Source organism: Dendrobates tinctorius, unplaced genomic scaffold, assembly GCF_039654945.1.
Source record: "Dendrobates tinctorius isolate UK_male_01 unplaced genomic scaffold, ASM3965494v1 ptg000057l, whole genome shotgun sequence".
Taxonomy (NCBI): Eukaryota; Metazoa; Chordata; class Amphibia; order Anura; family Dendrobatidae; genus Dendrobates; species Dendrobates tinctorius.
In genome coordinates, this window is record NW_027361725.1 from 990,146 (window position 1) to 1,012,595 (window position 22,450).

Genomic DNA, 22,450 nt, shown 5'->3' on the forward strand with positions numbered 1-22,450 from the left:
TGTGCACGGCCCCATAGAATAACATTGGTCCGAGTGCGATCCAATGTTTTTTGTCCGATCGCAATTGAACCGAAAATACGGCCATGTGCACAGGCCCTTACAAAGAAGATGGGAGGCAGGAACGTTTAGTCAGTAATACATCTAGTCAGCCACATACTGTAAATCTGTACAGTGGCAGTACATGGTCTCAGTTGTACTATGATTTAATCGGCTTAGAGACCTGCGTGATTCCAGTTTATCAGCACTTGTATCCTCATCTCAAGATGTTGCATGCGGTTTCAGGTTAGAATAGAAACTAGAAAGACACCCATAGTCAGAGGGATGTACTCAAATAAATAGTCTCTCACTCCCACACTACCTCCTCATCCCTCCCTCTCTCTGTTGGAGTCCTTCAAGGCTCTGTTCTAGGACCCCTACTCTTCTTCATCTATACCCTTGACCTAGGACAACTCAAAGTCCCATGGCTTCCAGTACCATCTATATGCTGATGACACTCAGATCTACCTCTCTGGCCCAGACGTCACCTCTGCTGTCCAGAATCCCGGAGTGTCTATCAGCCATATCCTCCTCCTCTCACTTCCTCAAACTCAATGTGGACAAATCTGAACTCATATTTCCTCCATCTCACAGATCTTACTTACCTGACCTATCACAATTAACGACATCATGCTTTCCCCCGTACCGGAAGCCCGCTGCCTCGGAGTAACCCTTGACTCTGCCCTGTCTTTCAAACTGCACATCCAAGCTCTTTCAACCTCTTTTTCGCCACCAGCTCAAAAATATTTTCAGAATCTGTTCTTTCCTCAGCCCTAAATCTGCTAAAATGCTTGTGCATGCCTTCATCATCTTGTAGTACGTGTGCCAACTGGGGGGTGGTCCCTTTCGGCGGCAAAACAGACTGGAGCCAGAAACAGATGAGCGTTCAATCAGGTCCTATTTATTGGTCATCTTCTCCGACATCCACAGCAATATGACAGCTCCTGCACGCTGGCCTGGGTACCTGTCACCTCCTCCTTCTCCTGTCTGTGACAGCCCTCTAGGTTCTTTTACTGTGGTTGCCGTTAGGCCCACGGCCACAGCGCTTCACCTCGTCGAGTCCGTCCGTCCGGACCCCAGGCGTCTTCTCGTTGCAGCTGTTCAGTCAGGGCCACCCCCGACTGACCTGTCCTTCTGGAACTCTCCTTCCTTTTATCCCCTTTCGCTGGAATTCCCCTTCTCAGTTCCTGTAACTCCGCCCACCATGTCTTTGCATTTCCTACCTTCAGCTGCTGATAGGCTCTTTACTCACTATCCTATGTCTCCCTCTAGTGGCCAAAACTCAGTACTACACCATCTCTAATTAATTCTTGCTGTTTTCCCCATACACATATACAAGTTATAATAAAGCATACTCCACAACACATTTTACATTTTATCTTACTCCATCAGACAGGTCCACAAATCAGTCCACCCTCCTACATACCGCCTTCCTTTGACCATTGTTGTCCCCGACAATCCCGTATCTTTCATTTTTTAGTGCTTTCCCACTTTCTTTTGTCTGTATGACTGGTTGCCGAGCAAAGCCTGGAGCACTCTAAGTCTATACGGGGTGCTGGGAAGAGTCGGGAGCACTTAAGCTCCGAGTACCTGACGGCTACCCACAGGCACTTACACCTCTATGACAATTTTTCCTTTCATTGGGGTAGGACCACCCAGACTCCTCGACGAGTACTCTCCCCCACTTTTCGCCTACGGAACTGTGTTTAGTTCCAGGGGTGAAATAACCGAGGCTGTCATGGAGCCTACCAGGTCACCCACCGTTTTTCCCCTCCTTCATTTTGGGCATTTCCTACCGAGGACCTGACTTGTGGACCACTGTCTGTTCCAAATCACAAACCGTCATACACCTTCTTTTACTTTTTTATCATGGCAGGCTTTTTCTACGTATTCGCATCTTGGACCTTCTTGAACACATTTTTTCAGTATCACATATTGTTAACGGTTTTACCATTTTCTGGCAACATTTAAATTATTCAGCATATCCGCTAAATATTCTTTGACATTTATAACCTCAAATATTTATTTAAACATTATTTTCCATTCTGAAAACACCATGAAGATGTACATAAAAAAAGTGCTTTGCCCACGAATAATACTCAGGTGAGAAATCAGAAGCCTCTTGAAGGGAGAAAAAGAAGCGCTGTGGTGAAGAAGAAAAGGAGAGTGGTGATTGTGGGGGATTCGATATTGAGAGGAACAGAAGCTGCTATCTGCGAACCAGACATTATCTCACAAGACGTGTGTTGTCTTCCAGGTGCCCAAATGAAAGGTGTGTCTGATTGGGTAACAGTGCTACAAACGACAACCCATGACTACTAATACACGTAGGAATAAACGACACAACAAAAAAGGATCTGGAAACTACATGCAGAGACTTTGAAGATTTAGGACGGAAAGTAAAGGAACTCTGAGCTCAGGGTGTCTTCTCATCCATCCTTCCAGTGGATGGACATGGAACTAGGAGATTAATCCCTTAGTGACAGAGCCAATTTGGTACTTAATGACCAAGCCAATTTTTACAATTCTGACTACTGTCACTTTATGACATTGTAGCTCTAGAACGCTTCAACGGATCCCACTGATTCTGAGATTGTTTTTTTCGTGACATATTGTACTTAATGTTAGTGGTAAAATTTGATTGATATAACTTGCGTTTATTTATGGAAAAAACGGAAATTTGGTGAAAATTTTGCAATTTTCAAACTTTTCATTTTTTTACCCTTAAATCAGAGAGTGGGGTCACACAAAATAGTTAATAAATAACATTTCCTACATGTCAACTTTGATTCAAATTTTGGAAACATTTTTTTTTGTTAGGACATTATAATGGTTAAAAGTTGTCCAGCGATTTCTCATTTTTCCAACAAAATTTACAAAACCATTTTTTTAAAGATCACCTCACATTTGAAGTGAGTTTTGGGGGTCAATATAATAGAAATTACCCAAAACTGACACCATTCTAAAAACTGCACCCCTTAAGGTGCACAAAAGTGTTTTTTTTTCCAAGAAGTTTATTAACCCTTCAGGTGCTTCATGAGAAATAAAGCAATGTGGAAGGAAAAAATAAACATTTGACTTTTTTCACAAATTTTAAACTTTGGAACCAGTTTTTTCTGAGAGGGTCGTGAGCCATATTCAGAACTGAGAGAGGGTTGCGAGCCGCATCCAGCTCCCTCCCCCTTCAAAGTAGTGTCATCCAAAGCCCCCATTTACACGTATAATGATAACCAAAGGTTTTCCACAGAAATCACTCCAAAGCAGTACACTGAGATCCAGGGGTTCCCACAATAACCCCACTCAGTATTCTCTCATCAAGGACTCCCAACACACAGTCACATCCAGCTTTGAGCACCTCCTCTAACAGGTAGTACCATCCTCCAGCGTACCATACCTAAAACATCTCTAAACCCCTAAGACCAGTATATGTGCATCCAAATCTGTTCTTCTGTGCAGGGATACTCACAAAATTCACCATTTTGCTCTTCATACCTGTTTGCTAGACCTGGACCTAATGCACCAAGCTGGCAGACAGTCGTGAGCCACAATTCATGGGACCACAAGCCACATGTGGTTCCCGAGCTACAGGTTGGGGACCCCTGCATTAGAGTATACATCGAATTTTATTGAAGAAACCTCCCAATGATAACAGTATAATCTCCAAAACGAATAAAAACTCAAAATGCATTGTTCCAAATTATTAGGCACAGTAGAATTTCTAAACATTTGATATGTTTTAAAGAACTCAAAATGCTCATTTGTGGAATTTGCAGCATTAGGAGGTCACATTCACAGAACAAAAAAAGCTATTTAACTCCAAAACATCCTAACAGGCCAAGTTACATGGTAACATAGGAACCCTTCTTTGATATCACCTTCACAATTCTTGCATCCATTAAACTTGTGAGTTTTTGGAGAGTTTCTGCTTGTATTTCATTGTATGAAGTCAGGATAGCCTCCCAGAGCTGCTGTTTTGATGTGAACTGCCTCCCACCCTCATAGATCTTTTGCTTGATGATGCTCCAAAGGTTCTCTATAAGGTTGAGGTCAGGGGAAGATGTGGCCACACCATGAGTTTATCTCCTTTTACGCCCATAGCAGTCAATTACTCAGAGGTATTCTTTGCAGCATGAGATGGTGCATTGTCATGCATGAAGAGGATTTTGCTCCTAAAGGCACGTTTCTGCTTTTTATTCCATGGAAGAAAGTTGTCAGTCAGAAACTCTATATACTTTGCAGAGGTCATTTTCACACCTTCAGTAACCTTAAAGGGCCCTATCAGCTGTTTCCCCATGATTCCGGCCCAAAACATGACTCCTCCACCTCCTTGCTGACGTCGCAGCCTTGTTGGGACATGGTGGCCATGCACCAACCATCCACTACTCCACCCATCTGGACCATCCAGGGTTGCTCAACACTCATCAGTAAACAAGACTGTTTGAAAATTAGTCTTCATGTATGACTGGGCCCACTGCAACCATTTCTGCTTGTGAACACTGTTTAAGGGTGGCCAAATTGTAGGTTTATGCACCACAGCATGCCTTTGAAGGATCCTACACTTTGAGGTTCGAGGGACTCCAGAGGCACCAGCAGCTTCAAATAACTGTTTGCTGGTTTGTAATGGCTTTTTAGCAGCTGCTCTCTTAATCCGATGAACTTGCCTGGCAGAAACCTTCCTCATTCTGCCTTTATCAGCATGAACACGTCTGTGCTCAGAATCAGCCATAAATCTCTTAACAGTACGATGATATGATCATGCTTAAGTTTTGGGGAAATATCTAATGTTTTCATCCCTTGACCAAGGCATTGCAGTAATTGATGCTTTTCGGCAGTAGAGAGATCCTTTTTCTTTCCCATGTTACTTGAAAACTGTGGCCTGCTTAATAGTGTGGGGCACCCAGTTTTCCTTTTATTGGGTTCACATGGCAAACTAATTATCACAGGTATCTGAGATTGATTTCAGTGATCCAAAGAACCCTGAGACACAATACCATCAATGGGTTTCATTGACAAAAAAAACAAAAAAAAAACGCTATGACACTTAAAACCAATTTGCATAATAATTTGGAACATGGTGTATACTATAAAAGACACCAGCACCATCAGTATGTATACTATAAAAGGCACCAGCATGTCTACTACAGAAGACACCAGCACCACCATCATGTATGCTATAAAAGTCACCAGCACCACCCATATGTATACTATAAAAGGCACCGGCACCACCAGCATGTATACTATAAAAGACACCTGCACCACCAGCATGTATACTATAAAAGGCATCGGCACCACCAGCATTTCCAGTATATGTCACGATTCGACTGGCAAGTGACCTGGGACCAGGGACACTAGGGGGTGCCCTAGCTCTCCCTGTTCCATGGAATACATAAGATGGCGAAGACTCCAGGGCCTCCGCCCTTGCCCTATCTCTTAGGTTAGTCCTTCGTCTGTCCCCTTCCCTCACCCAGGGAAGAGGGGGCGCTACTGTGCAACGCAGTACACCAACCTGACAGACAGGGTAACAAAGGAATGGATTAACTGAAAACTCCCCACACACAAAATATACACTCACATATAACAGAGGCATTCACCAGAGTGTGTAAGGGAGGGGGAAGAAAGCAAAACAGGAAAGGACAAGGAATTTCTAAGGTACAGACCAAGCAACAGTCGCTAATAAATTCCTCCAGCACTTCTTCACAAAACCAACTTCTCTCACTTCTATGTCTTGCAGCACTGTCTAACTCAGACAAGGACTTGGTAAGGCTGGTTTCACATTAGTGTTTGTGTGCGCGGCGTTTGATCCGCATAGATCCGCATGTGTCATGCGTACATATATTTAACATGGTGCACGCAGGGACATGCGTTTGCATGCTTTTGCATACGCATGCGTTATTTCTCGGTGTGCGGTGGTGTCCGGCAAATGCAACATGTTGCATTTTTTGAGGTGCCAAAAATCTGTCAAATATGCGCAGACATACGCATGACTGTGTGGCGCCCCCAGGAGTATGGTCGCCACAGTGGCTTTGCCTTCCTCCAGAGGAGGTTAATGCCAGGCTTGGAGGCAATGATGGGTCTCTCTCGCAGTCAATCTATGCATGCAACACAGTTCCACTCCAGGCCAGCAGGGGGAACTCTGAACCGGGATTAAGGGGAGGAGTGCTCTCTGAGGGCAAAGAGGAAGGGGTGGTTAGTTAGTTAGTCTGCGGAAGGTGAAGTGTGCAGACGTGTGGAAGAAGCGCTGAGATAGAGCGGAAAGGACGAGCTCATCTCTGGAGAGAGCGCCTGAACTGGAGCCTGGTCTCCACGGTTGTACGGATACTAACGGTCCTGCAACAGACACCAGAGGAGTAGGAGGCTGTAAATGCCCTACTCCCATCTAAGACTTGAGGGCACAACAGCAGCTTGGATAGTGAGCCGGGACTCAGGAGAGAGGAGTCCCCGAGATAGGCTACAGCTGTCTGCCGTGCAAGTGAAGTTCTTGAGAACATCTGTCCGGAGGAACTCCAGTGTAACTCAGTACAGGGAGTACTTCAATCGAATAAGCGCTAGTAAGGAGACTGCACAACCCATCTGCTGAGAGAGAATCCCTGAATTGCTTCCAGGCTAGCCTGCTCAAAACCATCTGTAATCAGGACCCTGGACTGCCGTTATCAAGTAAAGGTACAAAAATTGCACCCCGCTGTGTCTTGCCTGCTTCCTACCTTTCCAGCACCACTACATCCCCGTGCCAAGCACATCTACACTGCCCTGGGACTATAGCTCCACCTCTGGGGAGCTTTTACATCTTTGCTGCACCATACCATCAGTCCCAGCAGATCTGCATGCAGCGTCGGCTTAACACCTCCCTTGCCGAGCACCACAGGTGGCGTCACGAACTATTCATCTAACTACATTCCACCATTCACATCTTCCTATTACTTGGGCACCCAGGGCCACGGTCCGGGTCACCGCTGCTGTGACACATCCCACTGATACCGGCCCGGTACCGAGTACCCCACAGCCCTGGGAGGGCGACCCAACTGCATAAAAAAAACGCATTACTCTCTATGGGAACGCATTGGTACGCAAGGACATGCGTATGTGTTATGATTGAGTCACCGAGGAGGAAAAAACAAAACACAAGCTCAGCCCAGAAAATCAGAGAGGTTGGAAACTAGCGGATTGCAGACCCCTAATCCTATCACACAACTAGCAGTAGCCGTGGAGTGTTCCTACGGTAATCCTAGACACCTCGTCACAGCTGGAGATCTAAATAAGCCTAAAGAGAGAAAAGGGAAAAACTGACTGCCCCAGAGCAGACCCCAAAGCAATAGGCAGCCCTCAACATATAATGACGGTGAAGCAAGATGAAAACACTAACACAGATTGAAAGACAGGTTGAGCAAACGATGGGGCCCAAGCTAACTAAAAAGGACAGGACAGAAAAGCTGCTGTCTGCAATCCGAGAAAACCCTGCTAAAAATATTACAAACACAACTGATAAGCAAAAAGGACCCTGAAGTCACTAGACTTCAAACCCTATATCAGCACTCAGAATATTCTGAAAGCAGAGCAAAAGAGAACACTGATCAAGGAATAAGAATCCAGCACACCCCCAGCCGGGGATAGCTGAACTCAAAAAACAAGGTAAACAAAACCAAAACTAATAAGTTCAATAGCAGAGCAAAAACTTATCAGACTGGTCTCCAAGAATCCAGCAGAGAAATCACCAGCCACTCAGAAGGGCATCGGCTGCCTTATATCCAGTCTGAAGTTCCTGTTAACCAGTCACAATCCACCTGATCAGGTGTTTGGTTTCTTTCATCCAAATCAGCCTCACTACCTTCCTTCACCAGAAGAGGGAGATCCTCGGACACAAAAGGTGAATGAACAGATGAGCTCACAACACGTATGCATGTGTTTGATACGCATGCGTTCTTCAAAATGTAAATAGAAATCCATGAGACACGCTCATATCTAACACATGCGCATAAACAATGCAAACGCATGCAAAAACGCTTGCATATGTAGTAGGTTTTTTCCGTCATGCGTTTTTTCATGCGTTTGCGCATGCGGATGATACTCTGCGGACTCAAACGCTAATATGAACCTAGCCTAATTGAGCCCAGATTTTATAGGGGAGAGGAGTGACTAACCGAGCACAGCTGAATGCAGGAATTTCCAACGTGGCCGATTAACCCCTATTTTGCTGAAAGAAATAAACACGCTTAATACACTGGAGAAGTGCTTCTTCTCAGCGGAGGAGTAGGAGCCTGTCACGCTCATGCCCTGACTAGTGGGCGTGAGCCAGGGGGTTATGGCCCCACTGTGCCACAAACCAGACTACCCTGGAAGGGGCGTGACTAAGACAGCTGCCTTGGTTTTCACTGGAGCCTCTGATGGTGAGGTCAGGCTTGTGCGGCAGGCAGCTGCCAGATGCCACTCCAGGGTGGTGTCTGGCTGGGGCTGCTTATACCATTTGGGGAGACACGGAGTACGGGCGACAGGCATGAGTAGCAGATGGACAGATGAGCACGGCGGGCACGGCTGAGACACGAGCAGGCAGGCACGGCGGAGACACTGGCAGGCACGGCTGAGACACAGGGGCATGGACCAACTGGAAAGGCACAAGGACATGGGCAGGAAGGAGTGGTGTGTGGAATAGGTGGGGTCCTGTTCACACAGCGGGTACAGGTACTGGTACAGACAGGAAGGAATGGTGTATGGAGGAACAGGTAGAGACCTGTTCAAACAGCAAATGCAGGTACTGGTACAGGCAGGAAGAAACAGAATATGAAGGAACAGGTTTGGACCTGTTCACATAGGAGGAGAACCGCAAGGCTGTGGAGAAGAGATGTAGAGCAGCAAGAGGTTCTGCAGCAGCAGGACCAGAACAAAGCAGAACCGCAAGAGTATGAAGTACAGGGCAAGCAGAGGCGCAAGAGTGCGGAGCACGGGCAGAGCCGCAAGAGTGCGGAGCACAAGCAGTCAGAGAGGACTCAAGGAAAGACACAGCAGGGAACAAAGCCAAAGACAAGGAGAATGACAGAGAGGTAGGACACAGTTCTGACAAGGTAATGGTGCGAGACAAGGTACAGGACCAAGGACACAGGGTATATACAGGTACAAGGCAAGGCTAGGAGCAATAGCAACAGAGACCAGGATATTCTGCTTCCTGGAGGGCTGCAAGACAGGTACAAAGCAAAGCTAGGAATAAAGCCTCCAGAGAAGGCAAAACACAGAACAAGGCCTGGCAGCTCAGCAGCAAGACACTGAGTTAGGACATTGCACAGGCAGGGTCCACTGGGTGGAGCTGCCCTAAATACCAGGGACCTCTTGACGATTGGCTGGGAGCACATTAGGCAGGTGCACACTGATTCCATAAGAACCAGAGAGTGCCGGCGACGCCCCCCTATGCACACAGCCAGGAAGCATGCAGAGAGCAGACAGGAAGCAAGAGGCATAGAGCTGGCAGCAGACAGAAATCACAGCATGACCTGGAGCAGTGAGTAAGTTGGTGTGTGGGGGATGGGAGGCCATGCAGTGATACCAGCATGGTTGTTACAGAGCCACCAGACGCTGTGATCTGGCTCCGCTCCGTTGCGGTAACCCCGTGACAGTACCCCACCTTCTACGAGGGACCTCCGAAACCTCAGGGCCAAGTTTATCCGGGTGTGCAAAATGAAAGGCCTGAACCAGTCTGGCAGCATGAACAGCAGAAGCTGGTACCCATATCCTCTCGTCAGTACTGTCCCCATTCCAATGTACCATATATTGTAGCGACTGATGAACAAGACAAGAGTCTAAGACCTTTGCTATCTGGAACTCCAGATTACCATCGATAATGACAGGAGACGGTGGTAGAGGCGATGCCAAGTGCTTCTTGAAAAGCAACGGTGAAACACATTATGCATTCTAAAGGTAGGTGGTAAAGCAAGGCAGAATGCTACCAGATTGACGACGGCTGAGACCTTATAAAGACCGATAACCCTGGGACGACCCAGTTTCCAAGATGGAACCTTCAGCTTAATGTTCTACGAGGACAGCCATACCAAGTCACCAACACACAGGTCTGGACCCACCAAACGTCTTCGATCAGCCACACTCTTATATTTGGAACCCATCTTTCGCAAATTATTAGTCACCCCCTGCCATGTGGTAGAAATAGAAGATGAAAACCGTTCTTCTTCCGGTAATCCGGAAGTGCGATTACCATTGAAAGAACTAATGGAACCCATTTGCCCCGAAAAATGGGGACTTACCGGTTGATTCCTGGCAACGATTGTTTACTGTGAATTCAGCCAACGGTAAGTAGGTAACCCAGTCCTCCTGATTCTCAGACACGTAACATCTGAGATATGTCTCTAAATTCTGAATAACCCATTCAGTCTGCCTGTTAGACTGCGGGCGATAAAAGACAAATGGATCCCTAGATGGGTGCAAAATGCCCTCCAAAATTTGGATAAACCGCACACCCCGATCAGAGACAATGTCAATAGGAATCCCATGCAGTCTTATTTCCTTGATGAAAATTTGCGATAGAGATTTGACATTAGCTGGTAAAGCAATAAAATGAGACATTTTACTGAACCTGCCCACCACCACCAAGATTACAGTGTTCCCTGCAGACACAGGTAGGTCCATGGTAAAATCGACTGACAAATGAGTGCAATGTCTGCTGGGAATCTCCCGAGTATGCGAGGTCTTAGAACGCGCACAGATATTGCGGGCGGCCACATACTCCCAAACATCCTTATTAGCACTTGGCCACCCAAACCGCCAAGTAAGTAGATCCGCCTTTTCGGGAGGACTGGACCACTTGGAGAAGTCTGTCCCATTCTTGGTCATATCTGTAAGAGGTTTCGCTACTACTGAAAAGTTTTCTATGAATTTACAGTAGTAGTTGGAGAAACCCAAGAATCTTTGTAACGCCTTCAAATCCTCAGGACGATCCCACTCCAATACCGCCCTGACTTTCTCTGGATCCATGCGAAAACCGGTGGAAGACAATACATATCCAAGGAAAGGGATCTCCTCAACCGAGAACATACACTACTCGGGTTTGACATACAATTTATTGTCACGTAGTATATGTAAGACCTGCCTGACATGTCCCTGGGGTGAATAAATAAGAATATCGTCCAGGTAGATCAGAACCAACCTGCCTAGCAGGTGACTAAAGATGTTATTAATAAAGTGCTGGAAGACGGCGGGCGCGTTCGTCAGCTCAAAGGCATCACCGGATTCTCATAGTGTCCTTCTGGCGTATTGAACGCAGTCTTCCACTCATCCCCCTCTTTAATGCAGATGAGGTTGTACGCCCCCCTCAGGTCCATCTCAGAGAACAATTTGCCCAACAATTTGATTAAAGAGGTCAGGGATCAAGGGAAGTGGATACGGATCACGAACAGTGATCGCATTGAGTTCCTGGAAATCCAGGCAAGGACGTAGCTCCCCATCTTTTTTTCTTGACAAAAAAGAACCTCGCATCTATGGGAGAAGAGAATGGTCTGATATGACCTTTAACCAGGCTTTCCGTAATATAGTCCTTCATGGCCTGCCTCACTGGACCTGAGAGGTTATAGATTCTGCACTTGGGCAGCTTGATACCATGAAAGAGATTAATGGCACAATCATGAAGACGTTGGGGGGGATGTTCTTAACTCTCCTGCTCAGAAAACACATCCTCAAAGTCTGACAGGTAATTGGGCACGGATGGGTATCCACCCCAGCAAACTGGGTATCCAAGCAGTGTCCTTGACAGTATGTACACTTAGCTACCTCCTGTGCCTGAAAATCAATTGCTGGATTGTGCAGAGCAAGCCAAGGAAGTTCCAGTACCACAGGTGAGGGCAGGCCCTCAAGCAAGTAGCAGTTTAACCTCAGAGAGTATGGCCTCCACCTGTAGCCGCAAGTCAAGGACCACCTGCGTGAAGTGCCCCTGTTTTAGGGGAGCAGAGTCAAATGAAATAACGGTTATAGGTCTGGACAATGTATGTGGGACGATGCTTTGGTCCCGGATGAACCTAGCATTGACCAAATTAAACCCCGTCCCACTGTCCAGGAAGGTGGATACATCCACCTTATTTCCACCCATGTGTATAGTAGCTGGTAAGAAAAAATGAGTCTTACTCACCGAGGTAATAAGTACACCTGGGTTGCCAACCTCCCCGCAACCCGGGTTCACTGGCTTTTCCAGAGGTTGTTTAAATAGTAGTAGGGAATAGAGAAGGACATGTGCTCACAAAATGGCCCTTTTTACCATAACAGAAATAATATGCCAGCATGAGATGCCGCACTCACCTGCATGGGTTCCTACGTAGGCTCAGTACTGACCCTCCTCGACACCGGACCTTCTGTCCCCAGAGGTGACTCCCTATGTCTCTGGCGAAGACGGGGATCAACTCGGATCGCCAGAGACATGGCTGCCTCAAGGGACTCAGGAGTCTCAGAGAGCAAAAGCATCTCTTACTCTCACTGAGAGTCCCTCACAGAACTGACTAATGAGGGCCGGGTCATTCCACCTAGTGTCCGTGGCCCAACTCTGAAATTCAGAGCAATGTTCCTCCGCCAGGCGGTTTCCATGCTGAAGTTGATGTAGAGAGGATTCAGTCAGGGAGACGTGATCAGGGTCATCATACACAAGGCCCAGAGCCTGAAAAAAAAATCTCTCTACCGTCAGGAGTGACTGAGTCAGATGGGAGAGAAAAAGCCCATGCTTGTTGGTCCCCCTGGAGGAGAGAAATTACAATCCCCACCTGTTGCTCCTCTTTACCTGAGGATACCGGAACCTGAAATAAAGTTTACAGGCCTCACAGATCACAAACTTGTCAAACCCCCCAGAAAACCTGTCAGGTAAAGCAAACTTGGGTTCCACAACGGTTTGTCTGGAGAGTGAGACCCCCACACCAGATAAAATAGGGTGCTGTAAAACCACTGTGCCCAAATCCACCACCTCCAGACTGAGCTGCTGCAACTGGCCTGTCAGAGCTGAGGTAGGATCCATCACGGATCAGAAAAATTGATTGGGGTCTGAGTTAATGTCACGATTCAGCTGGTGACTGACCTGGGACCAGGGGCACCTTTCCTGGCACTAACACTAGGGGGCGCCATTGCTCTCCCTATTCCCCGGTATACTTCAGCTGGCTAAGATGCGGAGCCTCCACCTTTGCCCTATCTCCCAGATTAGCCCTTCATCTGTCCCCTTCTCTCACCCAGGGAAGAGGGGGTGCTACTGTGCACCGCAGTACACCAACCCAACAGACAGGGTAACAAAGACAAGGGTTAACTGAAAACTCCACACAAGCAAAATATACACTCACATATAACAGAGGAATTCACCAGAGTGTGTAAGGGACGGGGAAGAAAGCAAAACAGGAAAGGACAAGGAATTTCCAAGCATACAAACCAGTCACTTTATACATTCCTCCAATATTCCTTCACAAAATCAACTTCTCCCACTCACATGTCTTGCAGCAATGGCTAACTCAGATAAGGACTTGGTAATTGAGCCCAGATTTTATAGGGGAGAAGAGTGGCTAACCGAGCACAGCTGAATGTAGGAATTTCCAGCATGGCCGATTAACCCCTGTTCTGCTGAAAGAAATAAACACGTTTAATACACTGGAGAAGTGCTTCTTCTCAGCGGCGGAGCAGGACACACCAGACACTGCGGTCTTCTGGCTCCACTCCGTTGCGGTAACCCTGTGACAGTATACATTAAAAGGCACCGGCATCACCAGCATGTATACTATAAAATGCATCGACACCACCCGCATGTATACTATAAAAGGCACCGGCACCATCATGTATGCTATAAAAGACACCAGCACCACCAGCATGTATACTATAAAAGGCACCAGCACCACCAACATGTGTACTATAAGGCTATGTGCCCACGTTGCAGAAATGCTGCGGAAATGTCCGCAGCATTTCCACAACTCCCCACTGTGAGTAAAACGCATGCAGAATTCGCATGCGTTTTCCCGCAAAGCACAAGCGTTTTGCAAGCGTTTTTAGCTTGCAGAATGCTTGCGCTTTTCCAAGCAATTTGAAGCATCGCTTGGAAAAGTGATTGACGGGTTGGTCACACTTGTCAAGCATAGTGCATGACGAGTGTGACCAACTTTTTACTATTGATGCTGCCTATGCAGCATCAGTAGTAAAAGATAGAATGTTAAAAATAATAAAAAAATAAAAATAAAAAAATAGAGATATAATCACCCTCTGTCGGCCCCCTGAGTCATCCCGGCCCTCATGGCGCTGCCGGCAACTTCCGTTTCCACGGATGCATTACGCGAATGACCTCTGATGACATAGCATCACGCGAGACCTGAGAACGGAAGTTGCTGGCAGCGTGGCTGAGATGCGGGAGGACTCCAGGGGCCGGCAGAGGGTAAGTATATCCCTATTTTTTATTTTAATTCTACTTTTTACAGGAATATAGTACCCAGGGCATGGAGGAGAGTCTTCTCTCCTCCAGACCCTGGGTAACATCCGCACATGAAGCGCTCACTTTCCGCATGGTGGGCATAGCCACATGCGTAAAGTGAGAGTTTCAATGCAATCCTATGGCGGCGGAATCACCGCAATTCCGCAGAAATAATGGACATACTGCGGATTTTCCGCAGCATGGGCACAGCAACTGCGGAAACCCATAGGATTGCATCGGCATGCGTTTTATTGGCATTTTTTAAGTGTTTCCACTGCGGCGGAAAAGCATAAAAAATGCAACATGTGCACACAGCCTTAGGGTATGTGCACATGTTGCAGATTTGCCTGCAGAATTTTCTGCACAGAATCTGCATATCTTGCAAGAAAATGCAGGTAAAAATCAGCGCGTTTTTTAATGTGGATTTGATGCCTTTTGTTACTGCGGATTTGTATGCGTTTTTGTAAGCTAAATGATTATTATTTAACAAAAAAAAAAGAGTTGTGATGTCATTTCTTTGTCCAACCTCTTATTTTGCATACTCCATTACACACACAGATAGATAGATAGATAGATATATAGATAGATAGATAGATAGAGCGTCGGACTGGAGCACCTTGGTCCCACCAGAGAAAATCATTCTTGGGGCCCACTACTGTATGTACTGTAGCTACATAGAAATAAATACAAGACCACCAATTGTGTGCTAAAACACGCTAATATCAGGGTATAATATAAGGTAGTATACGTCTTAATTATGTAGCAGGGGTTGGGGTAGAATCATAGAGGGGTAGCCCCCTCTTAGAATATAATGTAGCCCCCTCATAGAATATAATGCAGCCCCCTCTCATAGAATATAATGCAGCATCCCACAAAATATAATGCAACCCCCTCATAAGGTATAACGCAGTCCCCACCATAGAATATAATGTAGCACCCTCATAGGGTATAATGCAGCCCCCTCATATAGTATTATGTAGCCCCCCAGAATACAATGTAGTCTCCTGAGAGAATAATGCAGCCCCACCACAGAATATAATGCAGCCCCCCCATAGAGTTTACTGTAGCCCCCTCATAGGGCATAATGCTGCCCCCTCATATAGTATTATGTAGCCCCCCAGAATACAATGTAGTCTCCTGAGAGAATAATGCAGCCCCACCACAGAATATAATGCAGCCCCCCCATAGAGTTTACTGTAGCCCCCTCATAGGGCATAATGCTGCCCCCTCATATAGTATTATGTAGCCCCCCAGAATACAATGTAGTCTCCTGAGAGAATAATGCAGCCCCACCATAGAGTATACTGTAGCCCCCTCACATAGTATGATGTAGCCCCCAGAATATAATGTAGTCCCCTGAGAATAATGCAGTCCTCCCACGGAATATAATGTAGCCCCCTCAAAAAGTATAATGCAGCCAAACTCCACTCCCATCGTTGTCCTCACCACCACCTCCATCATTACCTTCTTCCCCACCACCCCATCATTCTCCCCCACCACCCCATCACTGCCCAGTCCACCACCTCAATCATTGCCTCCTCCCCCACCACCATCACTGTACATTTCATCACCTCCATCATTGCCTCCCCCACCATCATTGCCTATTACCTCCATCATTGCCTCCCCCCACCATCATTGCCCATCACCTCCATCATTGCCTCCCCCACCACCATCATTGCCTCCCCCACCACATCATTGTCCATCACCTCCATCATTGCCTCCACCCACCATCATTGCCCATCACCCATCATTGCCTCCCCCACCACCATCATTGCCCATCACCTCCATCATTGCCTCCACCCACTATCATTGCCCATCACCTCCATCATTGCCTCCCCCACCACCATTGCCCATCACCTCCATCATTGCCTCCACCCACCATCATCATTGCCCATCACCTCCATTATTGCCTCCCAAACCACCATCATTGCCCATCACCTCCATCACTGCCTCCCCTACTATCATTGCCTCCCCCCACCACCAAAACCCATCACTGCCCTTAACCTCCATCATTGCCTCCCCCCACCAATATGATTGTCCTTCCCCACCACCCCTCTCTCACACACACAGCACCTCATCACTCTCTCACACTCACACACAAAGCACCGCACCACACACACACACGCAGGCACACAGACACACAGCACAGCTCACCTCCCCGCAGCACATCCCGGCAACCTCTTCCTCACTGGCAGCTTTCTGTCTAAGACAGCGCTCTGGATGACAACACCTCAGGCAGGAAGCACCGGGCAGGAAGCTGGTGAGGTGCAGGACAGCATTCTCATCTGCAGACTGCAGTGCACACACAGGCACGCTGTGCACAGCTCACCGCTTAGAAGCCAGCAGTAGCAGCAGGTGATGTGAAAGAGTTGCTGCGCGGCTGCACTGTTCACATCATTTGCATAGCTTGCTCGCTGCTGCCCGCGAGAGAATAAAGTGTGCACCGCTCGGTGCACACTTCGCAGGGCAGGGACTAAAGAAGGAAGCAGGGGATGGGGGATGGGGGCGGGGCCCACCGGAGGATTCTCCGGTGTACCGGTGCCTCAGTCCGACCCTAGATAGATCGATAGATAGATATATAATAGCAAGGCCGATGTTTATTAATGAACAATATGTTTAATTTTGAAAATAAAAACAGTAAAAAAAATAGTGTGGACTCACACGCATTTTTCTGCACCAGAGAGGGAAAGCCGACAACTGGGGGCAGATATTCATAGCCTAGGAAGGGACCATGGTTATTGCCCCCCCCCGGCTACAAACATCTGACCCCAGTCGCCCCAGAAATGGTGCATCTGTAAGATGCGCTAATTCCGGCACTTAGCCTCTCTCTTCCCACTGCCCTGTAGTGGTGGCATATGGAGTAAAAAGGGGTTAATGTCACCTTTGTATTTTACGGTGACATTAAGCCTTGTTTAGTAATGGAGAGGCGTCAATAAGACACCTATCCATTACTAATCCTATTGTTGTTAAGGGTTAAAAAAAGACACAGCCAGAAAAAGTATTTTAATGAAATAAAACACTACACAGTTTTGCCATCTTTATTATGCAGCTAATCCATGCGATGCCCTCGATCTCCTGAAAAAAAAAAAATAAACAAAAAAATACTCTCTGTTCAGACATAGTCCAATTAATAACGAGTGTCCCACGACGTTCTCCCCTGTAGATCAGTGACATTGGGTGATGTCACTGCTCTACAGGGCCTCCCACGATGCACTGACAGGAGACAATGGCTCCTGCAGTGCATCACTGAGGTTACTTGAGTTCAGGCTCTCACTTTACAGTGTGAGAATTAGGGTTAGGGATACGGGACCTCATTCCTGGCGGCGGAGGGATACATCACAGAGGATTACCTCCGCTTGTCAGTTCATCGCTGAAGCCCCTGTAGAGCACCGACATCACCCGATGTCACTGTTCTACATGGGAGATCATTGTGGGACACTCATTATTAATTGGACTATGGTGGAAAGGTATATACAGGTTGGTTTATTATTTTTATTACAGGAGATTGAGGGCTTCGGAGACTAGGCGATTGGTGAGTATGTACTCAATGTTATGTGCTGTATGTACTGTCTGTAATGTATGTGTATATGTACTGTATGTTCTGTATGTTTTTTTCACTGCAAAATGCAAATAAATTTATATAATTTGAATTAGCAGATAACACACTGACCTAGTCCACTCAGAGAAAAAAAAAGGGTGCAGTAATCCCAGATGCAGCTGGTGATAAACAAGCTCTGTGTCACTGCCTGTTGAAAAAGCTAAGCTGATAAATAAAGAAAATTCAACAGGCAATGCTGCGATATAAAGAAATACTCACTTTATGAAAAGTGATGTGAAGAGTATCTCGCTGTCAGAGATGTTTACGAACCATTATGCGAAAAAGCTGCTGGATAAATGATATAAGATTAGATTTAGGTTAACCTGTTTTTATGATTGCAAGCAACTAAGCTGGACTTATAGTACTCACTTGAGATTGCCTGTCCAATAAAGGGTCCTGCTGTAAATGCAACTGATGCCAAAGCGGCAGGATTTGAGGCACTTCAAATTTAAAGTTCTAATTATGAAAGAGGAATATAGCGGCTGAAATTAATATAAATAAAAACCAGAAAAATTGAGGCTGCTTGATCTGCAAATAGGAGCCACACTTAAGGGGGTTTTACACATAGCGATATCGCAAGCGATATCGCTATAACGTCACCGATTTTGTGACGTTATAGCGATATCACTATGTGTGATACTTACCTCCGACCGGCTCCCCCGCTGTCCATCGCTGATCGTGCGAGATTGGGTGGCTCCATTTCTCGTCGGGCGCTTCCTGCTGAGACTTCCTGCTGTGACTACGAGCGACGTGTGGAGGCGGGCGGGAGGACGCCTTCATCGCTGTGTGTGAATGGTAAGTATCGTGCGCTGCGTCGCTGCTGCATCGCTGTGAGGTCTGCCTGTGTGACAGCTCACTAGCGATCATTTAGCGATGCACCAGCGATCCTGACCGGGTCGGATCGCTGGTCGGATCGCTGGTGCATCGCTAAATATAAAGGGGCCTTTACTGCGGTATAAACTGAAATACAGGGTCAAAATGGTTGTTTCAGATAAAAAGCGGCTGTAGCACAGGCCCTGTGTAATAGGAAACATGTGAGTATGATCATATGCCCGCTGCTAGAAAGAGGTGCTGGAACCCGTGCACTTATTTGAGGCAGGCTGGGTGCTGGTGCTCAGCGATGGGGCTGCTGAGACTGAGTTGGCGCATGGGGACGCCGGTACCTCGCGCGCTCCGGCCGGAAGCAGCGCTGAGGAGAGCGGCGTGATGTGGGGGCGGAGCTTGTGTGAAGTCACCCAAGAGCTAGGACGGGTGCGCAGTTTTATACAAATATTTTTAAAATTCCCCACTACAACTCTGATCCCGAACCAAGGGGTTTAGTTAGGGACCAAGCATTTTCGACGACAATCGCAATTTGCTAACCAAGGCGCAAACAAAGAAAAAAAGAAAAAAAATTTCTAGTGCAAAAGTATGCACATCACATACTCCGGTATGCAATTTTAATCTCATAAAATATTTAAACATGGTTTTATGCACACAGACACGTTTTTATTACAATTTAAATAAAAGTTATATTTTAAATGCACAAAAAATCTTTTGGATCAAGAAGGGTTAATCTGTGTTTTCGTTTTCATTCATGCCCTCATGGTAGTGGTAAACTCCTGGGTCCTGCATTCATTCAGCTGTCATTGAGACACAATTAATTAAGGAGCCTAATTAGGTATCTGGTTCAGGTGATCGTTAAACTGATCAAATGCTGCTATATATCAACGGTGCACACTCCAAATGGCACAACCCTGATGAAGAGGGAAGCTTTCCCATGAAACGCGGCGGTCTCGTGCCTCTCGCGCACCCGTCCTAGCTCTAGTGTGACGTCACACAAGCTCCGCCCCCACATCACGCCGCTCTCCTCAGCAATGCTTCCGGCTGGAGCGCTGATGATCATACTCACGTATTTCCTATTACACAGGGCCTGTGCTACAGCCGCTTTTTATCTGAAACAACCATTTTGACCCTGTATTTCAGTTTATACCGCAGTAAGTGTGGCTCCTATTTGCAGATCAAGCAGCCTCAATTTTTCTGGCTTTTATTTATATTAATTTCAGCCGCTATATTCCTCTTTCATAATTAGAACTTTAAATTTGAAGTGCCTCAAATCCTGCCGCTTTGGCATCAGTTGTATTTACAGCAGGACCCTTTATTGGACAGGCAAACTCAAGTGAGTACTCTAAGTCCAGCTTAGTTGCTTGCAATCATAAAAACAGGTCAGCCTAGAGCTAATCTTATATCATTTATCCAGCAGCTTTTTCGCATAATGGTTCATAAACATCTCTGACAGCGAGATACTCTTCACATCACTTTTCATAAAGTGAGTATTTCTTTATATCGCAGCATAGCGCGGTGAATTTTCTAAATTTATATAATTTATACAATGTGATTTTCTGGATTTTATTTTTGATATTCTATCTCTCAATGTTAAAATTAACCTACCCTTACAATTATAGACTGTTCATGTTGTCAGTGGGCAAAGTTAAAAAATCAGCAAGGGATCAAATACTTTTTTCTCCTCACTGTAAATGTCTGAAACCCAGCTTTGGAGGAACAGTATAGATGACATTAGAAGATGACATTAGTCTGTTTACTACCCTAGACCACCCGGAATGGAATTATGGGCCCTCCACTATCTTACATCAGCCCCCATAATTAATGGATACTGACATTAACTACTACATTGCCATAACCAAATGTGTACGTTCCCTATCAAAGGTAAAAGATATTCATCTGTGAAGTATAGTAAATTAATGTGCAACTTCAAATTTGACCAGCAGATGGCAGATGTTCATCAAGGAAAATAAAGAAAAGAAGGGCTGCCTAATGACTGTTCCATATAAAGAAACTGCAGGCTGATGCTTAGGCTGTGTGCACACGCTGCGGATTCACCTGTGGATTTTTCCAAAACCGCAGGTAAATCCGCAGGTCAAAAGACCTGCGGTTTATTTGCAGCTTTTCTGCGGTTTAGCCTGCGATTTTCCCCTGCGGCTTGATACCTGTCATGGAGCAGATGCCAAACCGCTGCGGAATCCGCACAAAGAATTAAAATGCTGCAGTTTTGAAACCGCGGAAAATTCCGCACCGTGTGCACTGCGGTTTTTGTTTTTCATAGGTTATAATGATACTGTACACCGCAGAAAAAACTGCTGCGGATCCGCAGCAGAATCCGCAGCGTGTGCACACAACCTTAATGTGTTCTTTTCATGCAGATTTGTATGCGTTTTTGTAAGCTAAATAAGGCTACATGCACACGCTGCGAAATGGGGTGCGGATTTGGCCGCGCAGATTTTTTAAATCCGCAGGTAAATCTGCAGGTCAAAAGACCTGCAGTTTTACCTGCGGATTGCTCTGCGGTTTTGCCCTGCGGTTTTTCATCTCCACAATGGAGGAGATGGCAAACCGCAGCGGAATCCGCAGAAAGAATTGACATGTCAATTCTTTCTGCGGTTTCAAAACCGCGCGGAAAAATCCGCACAGTCTGCACAGCGTTTTTTTATTCCCATAGGGAGTAATGGTACTGTACACCGCAGCAAAAACTGCTGCGCGTCCGCAGCAGCCAAATCCGCTGCGGAACCGCAGCAGAATCCGCAGCGTGTGCACACAGCCCAAAGATCTATTATTTACAACAAAAAAGTTGTGATGTCATTTCTTTGCCCAACCTCTAATTTTGCATACTCCATTGAAGAATAATGTTTACACACATAGATAGATAGATCTATAGATAGATCAATAGATAGATAGATAGATGATAGATAGGTCTATAGACAGATAGATATAGATCTATAGAAAGATAATAGATAGATCTATAGATAGCTAGATAGATCTATAGATGGATATATAATACCAAGGCCAATGTTTATTAACCCCTTTCTGTCATGTGACGTACTATCCTGTCCATGTGCCCTGGGACTTAATTCCCAGGGACGGGATAGTACGTCACAGCGATCAGCGGCGCCCACGTGGTGAGCGCCGCTGATCGCGGCCGGGTGTCAGCTGATTATCATAGCTGACACCTGGCACAATGTGTCAGGGGCGGTCACGCATACAACACAGTTTCACTCCTGACCAGCAGGGGGAACTCTGACCCAGGTTTGAGGGGAGGAGTGATCCCTGAGGGCCAGGAGGAAGAAGAGTTAGTTAGTCTGCGGAGGGTGAAGTGTGCAGACGGGAGAATACGAAGCTAGAGGTTGAGCTGCACCAGGTGAGCTCCCTCAGCTTGAGAGAGCACAGAACTGGAGTCGGGTCTCCACGGTGGTACGGGTACTAACGGCCCTGCCACAGATACTCGAGGAGTAGGAGGCTGTAGATGCCCTGCTCCCACCAAAGACTTGAGGCACAACAGCGAAACGGATAGAGAGCCGGGGATTCAGAGAGTGAGAGGAGTCCCAGAGAGAGAGGCTACAGCTGTCTGCCAT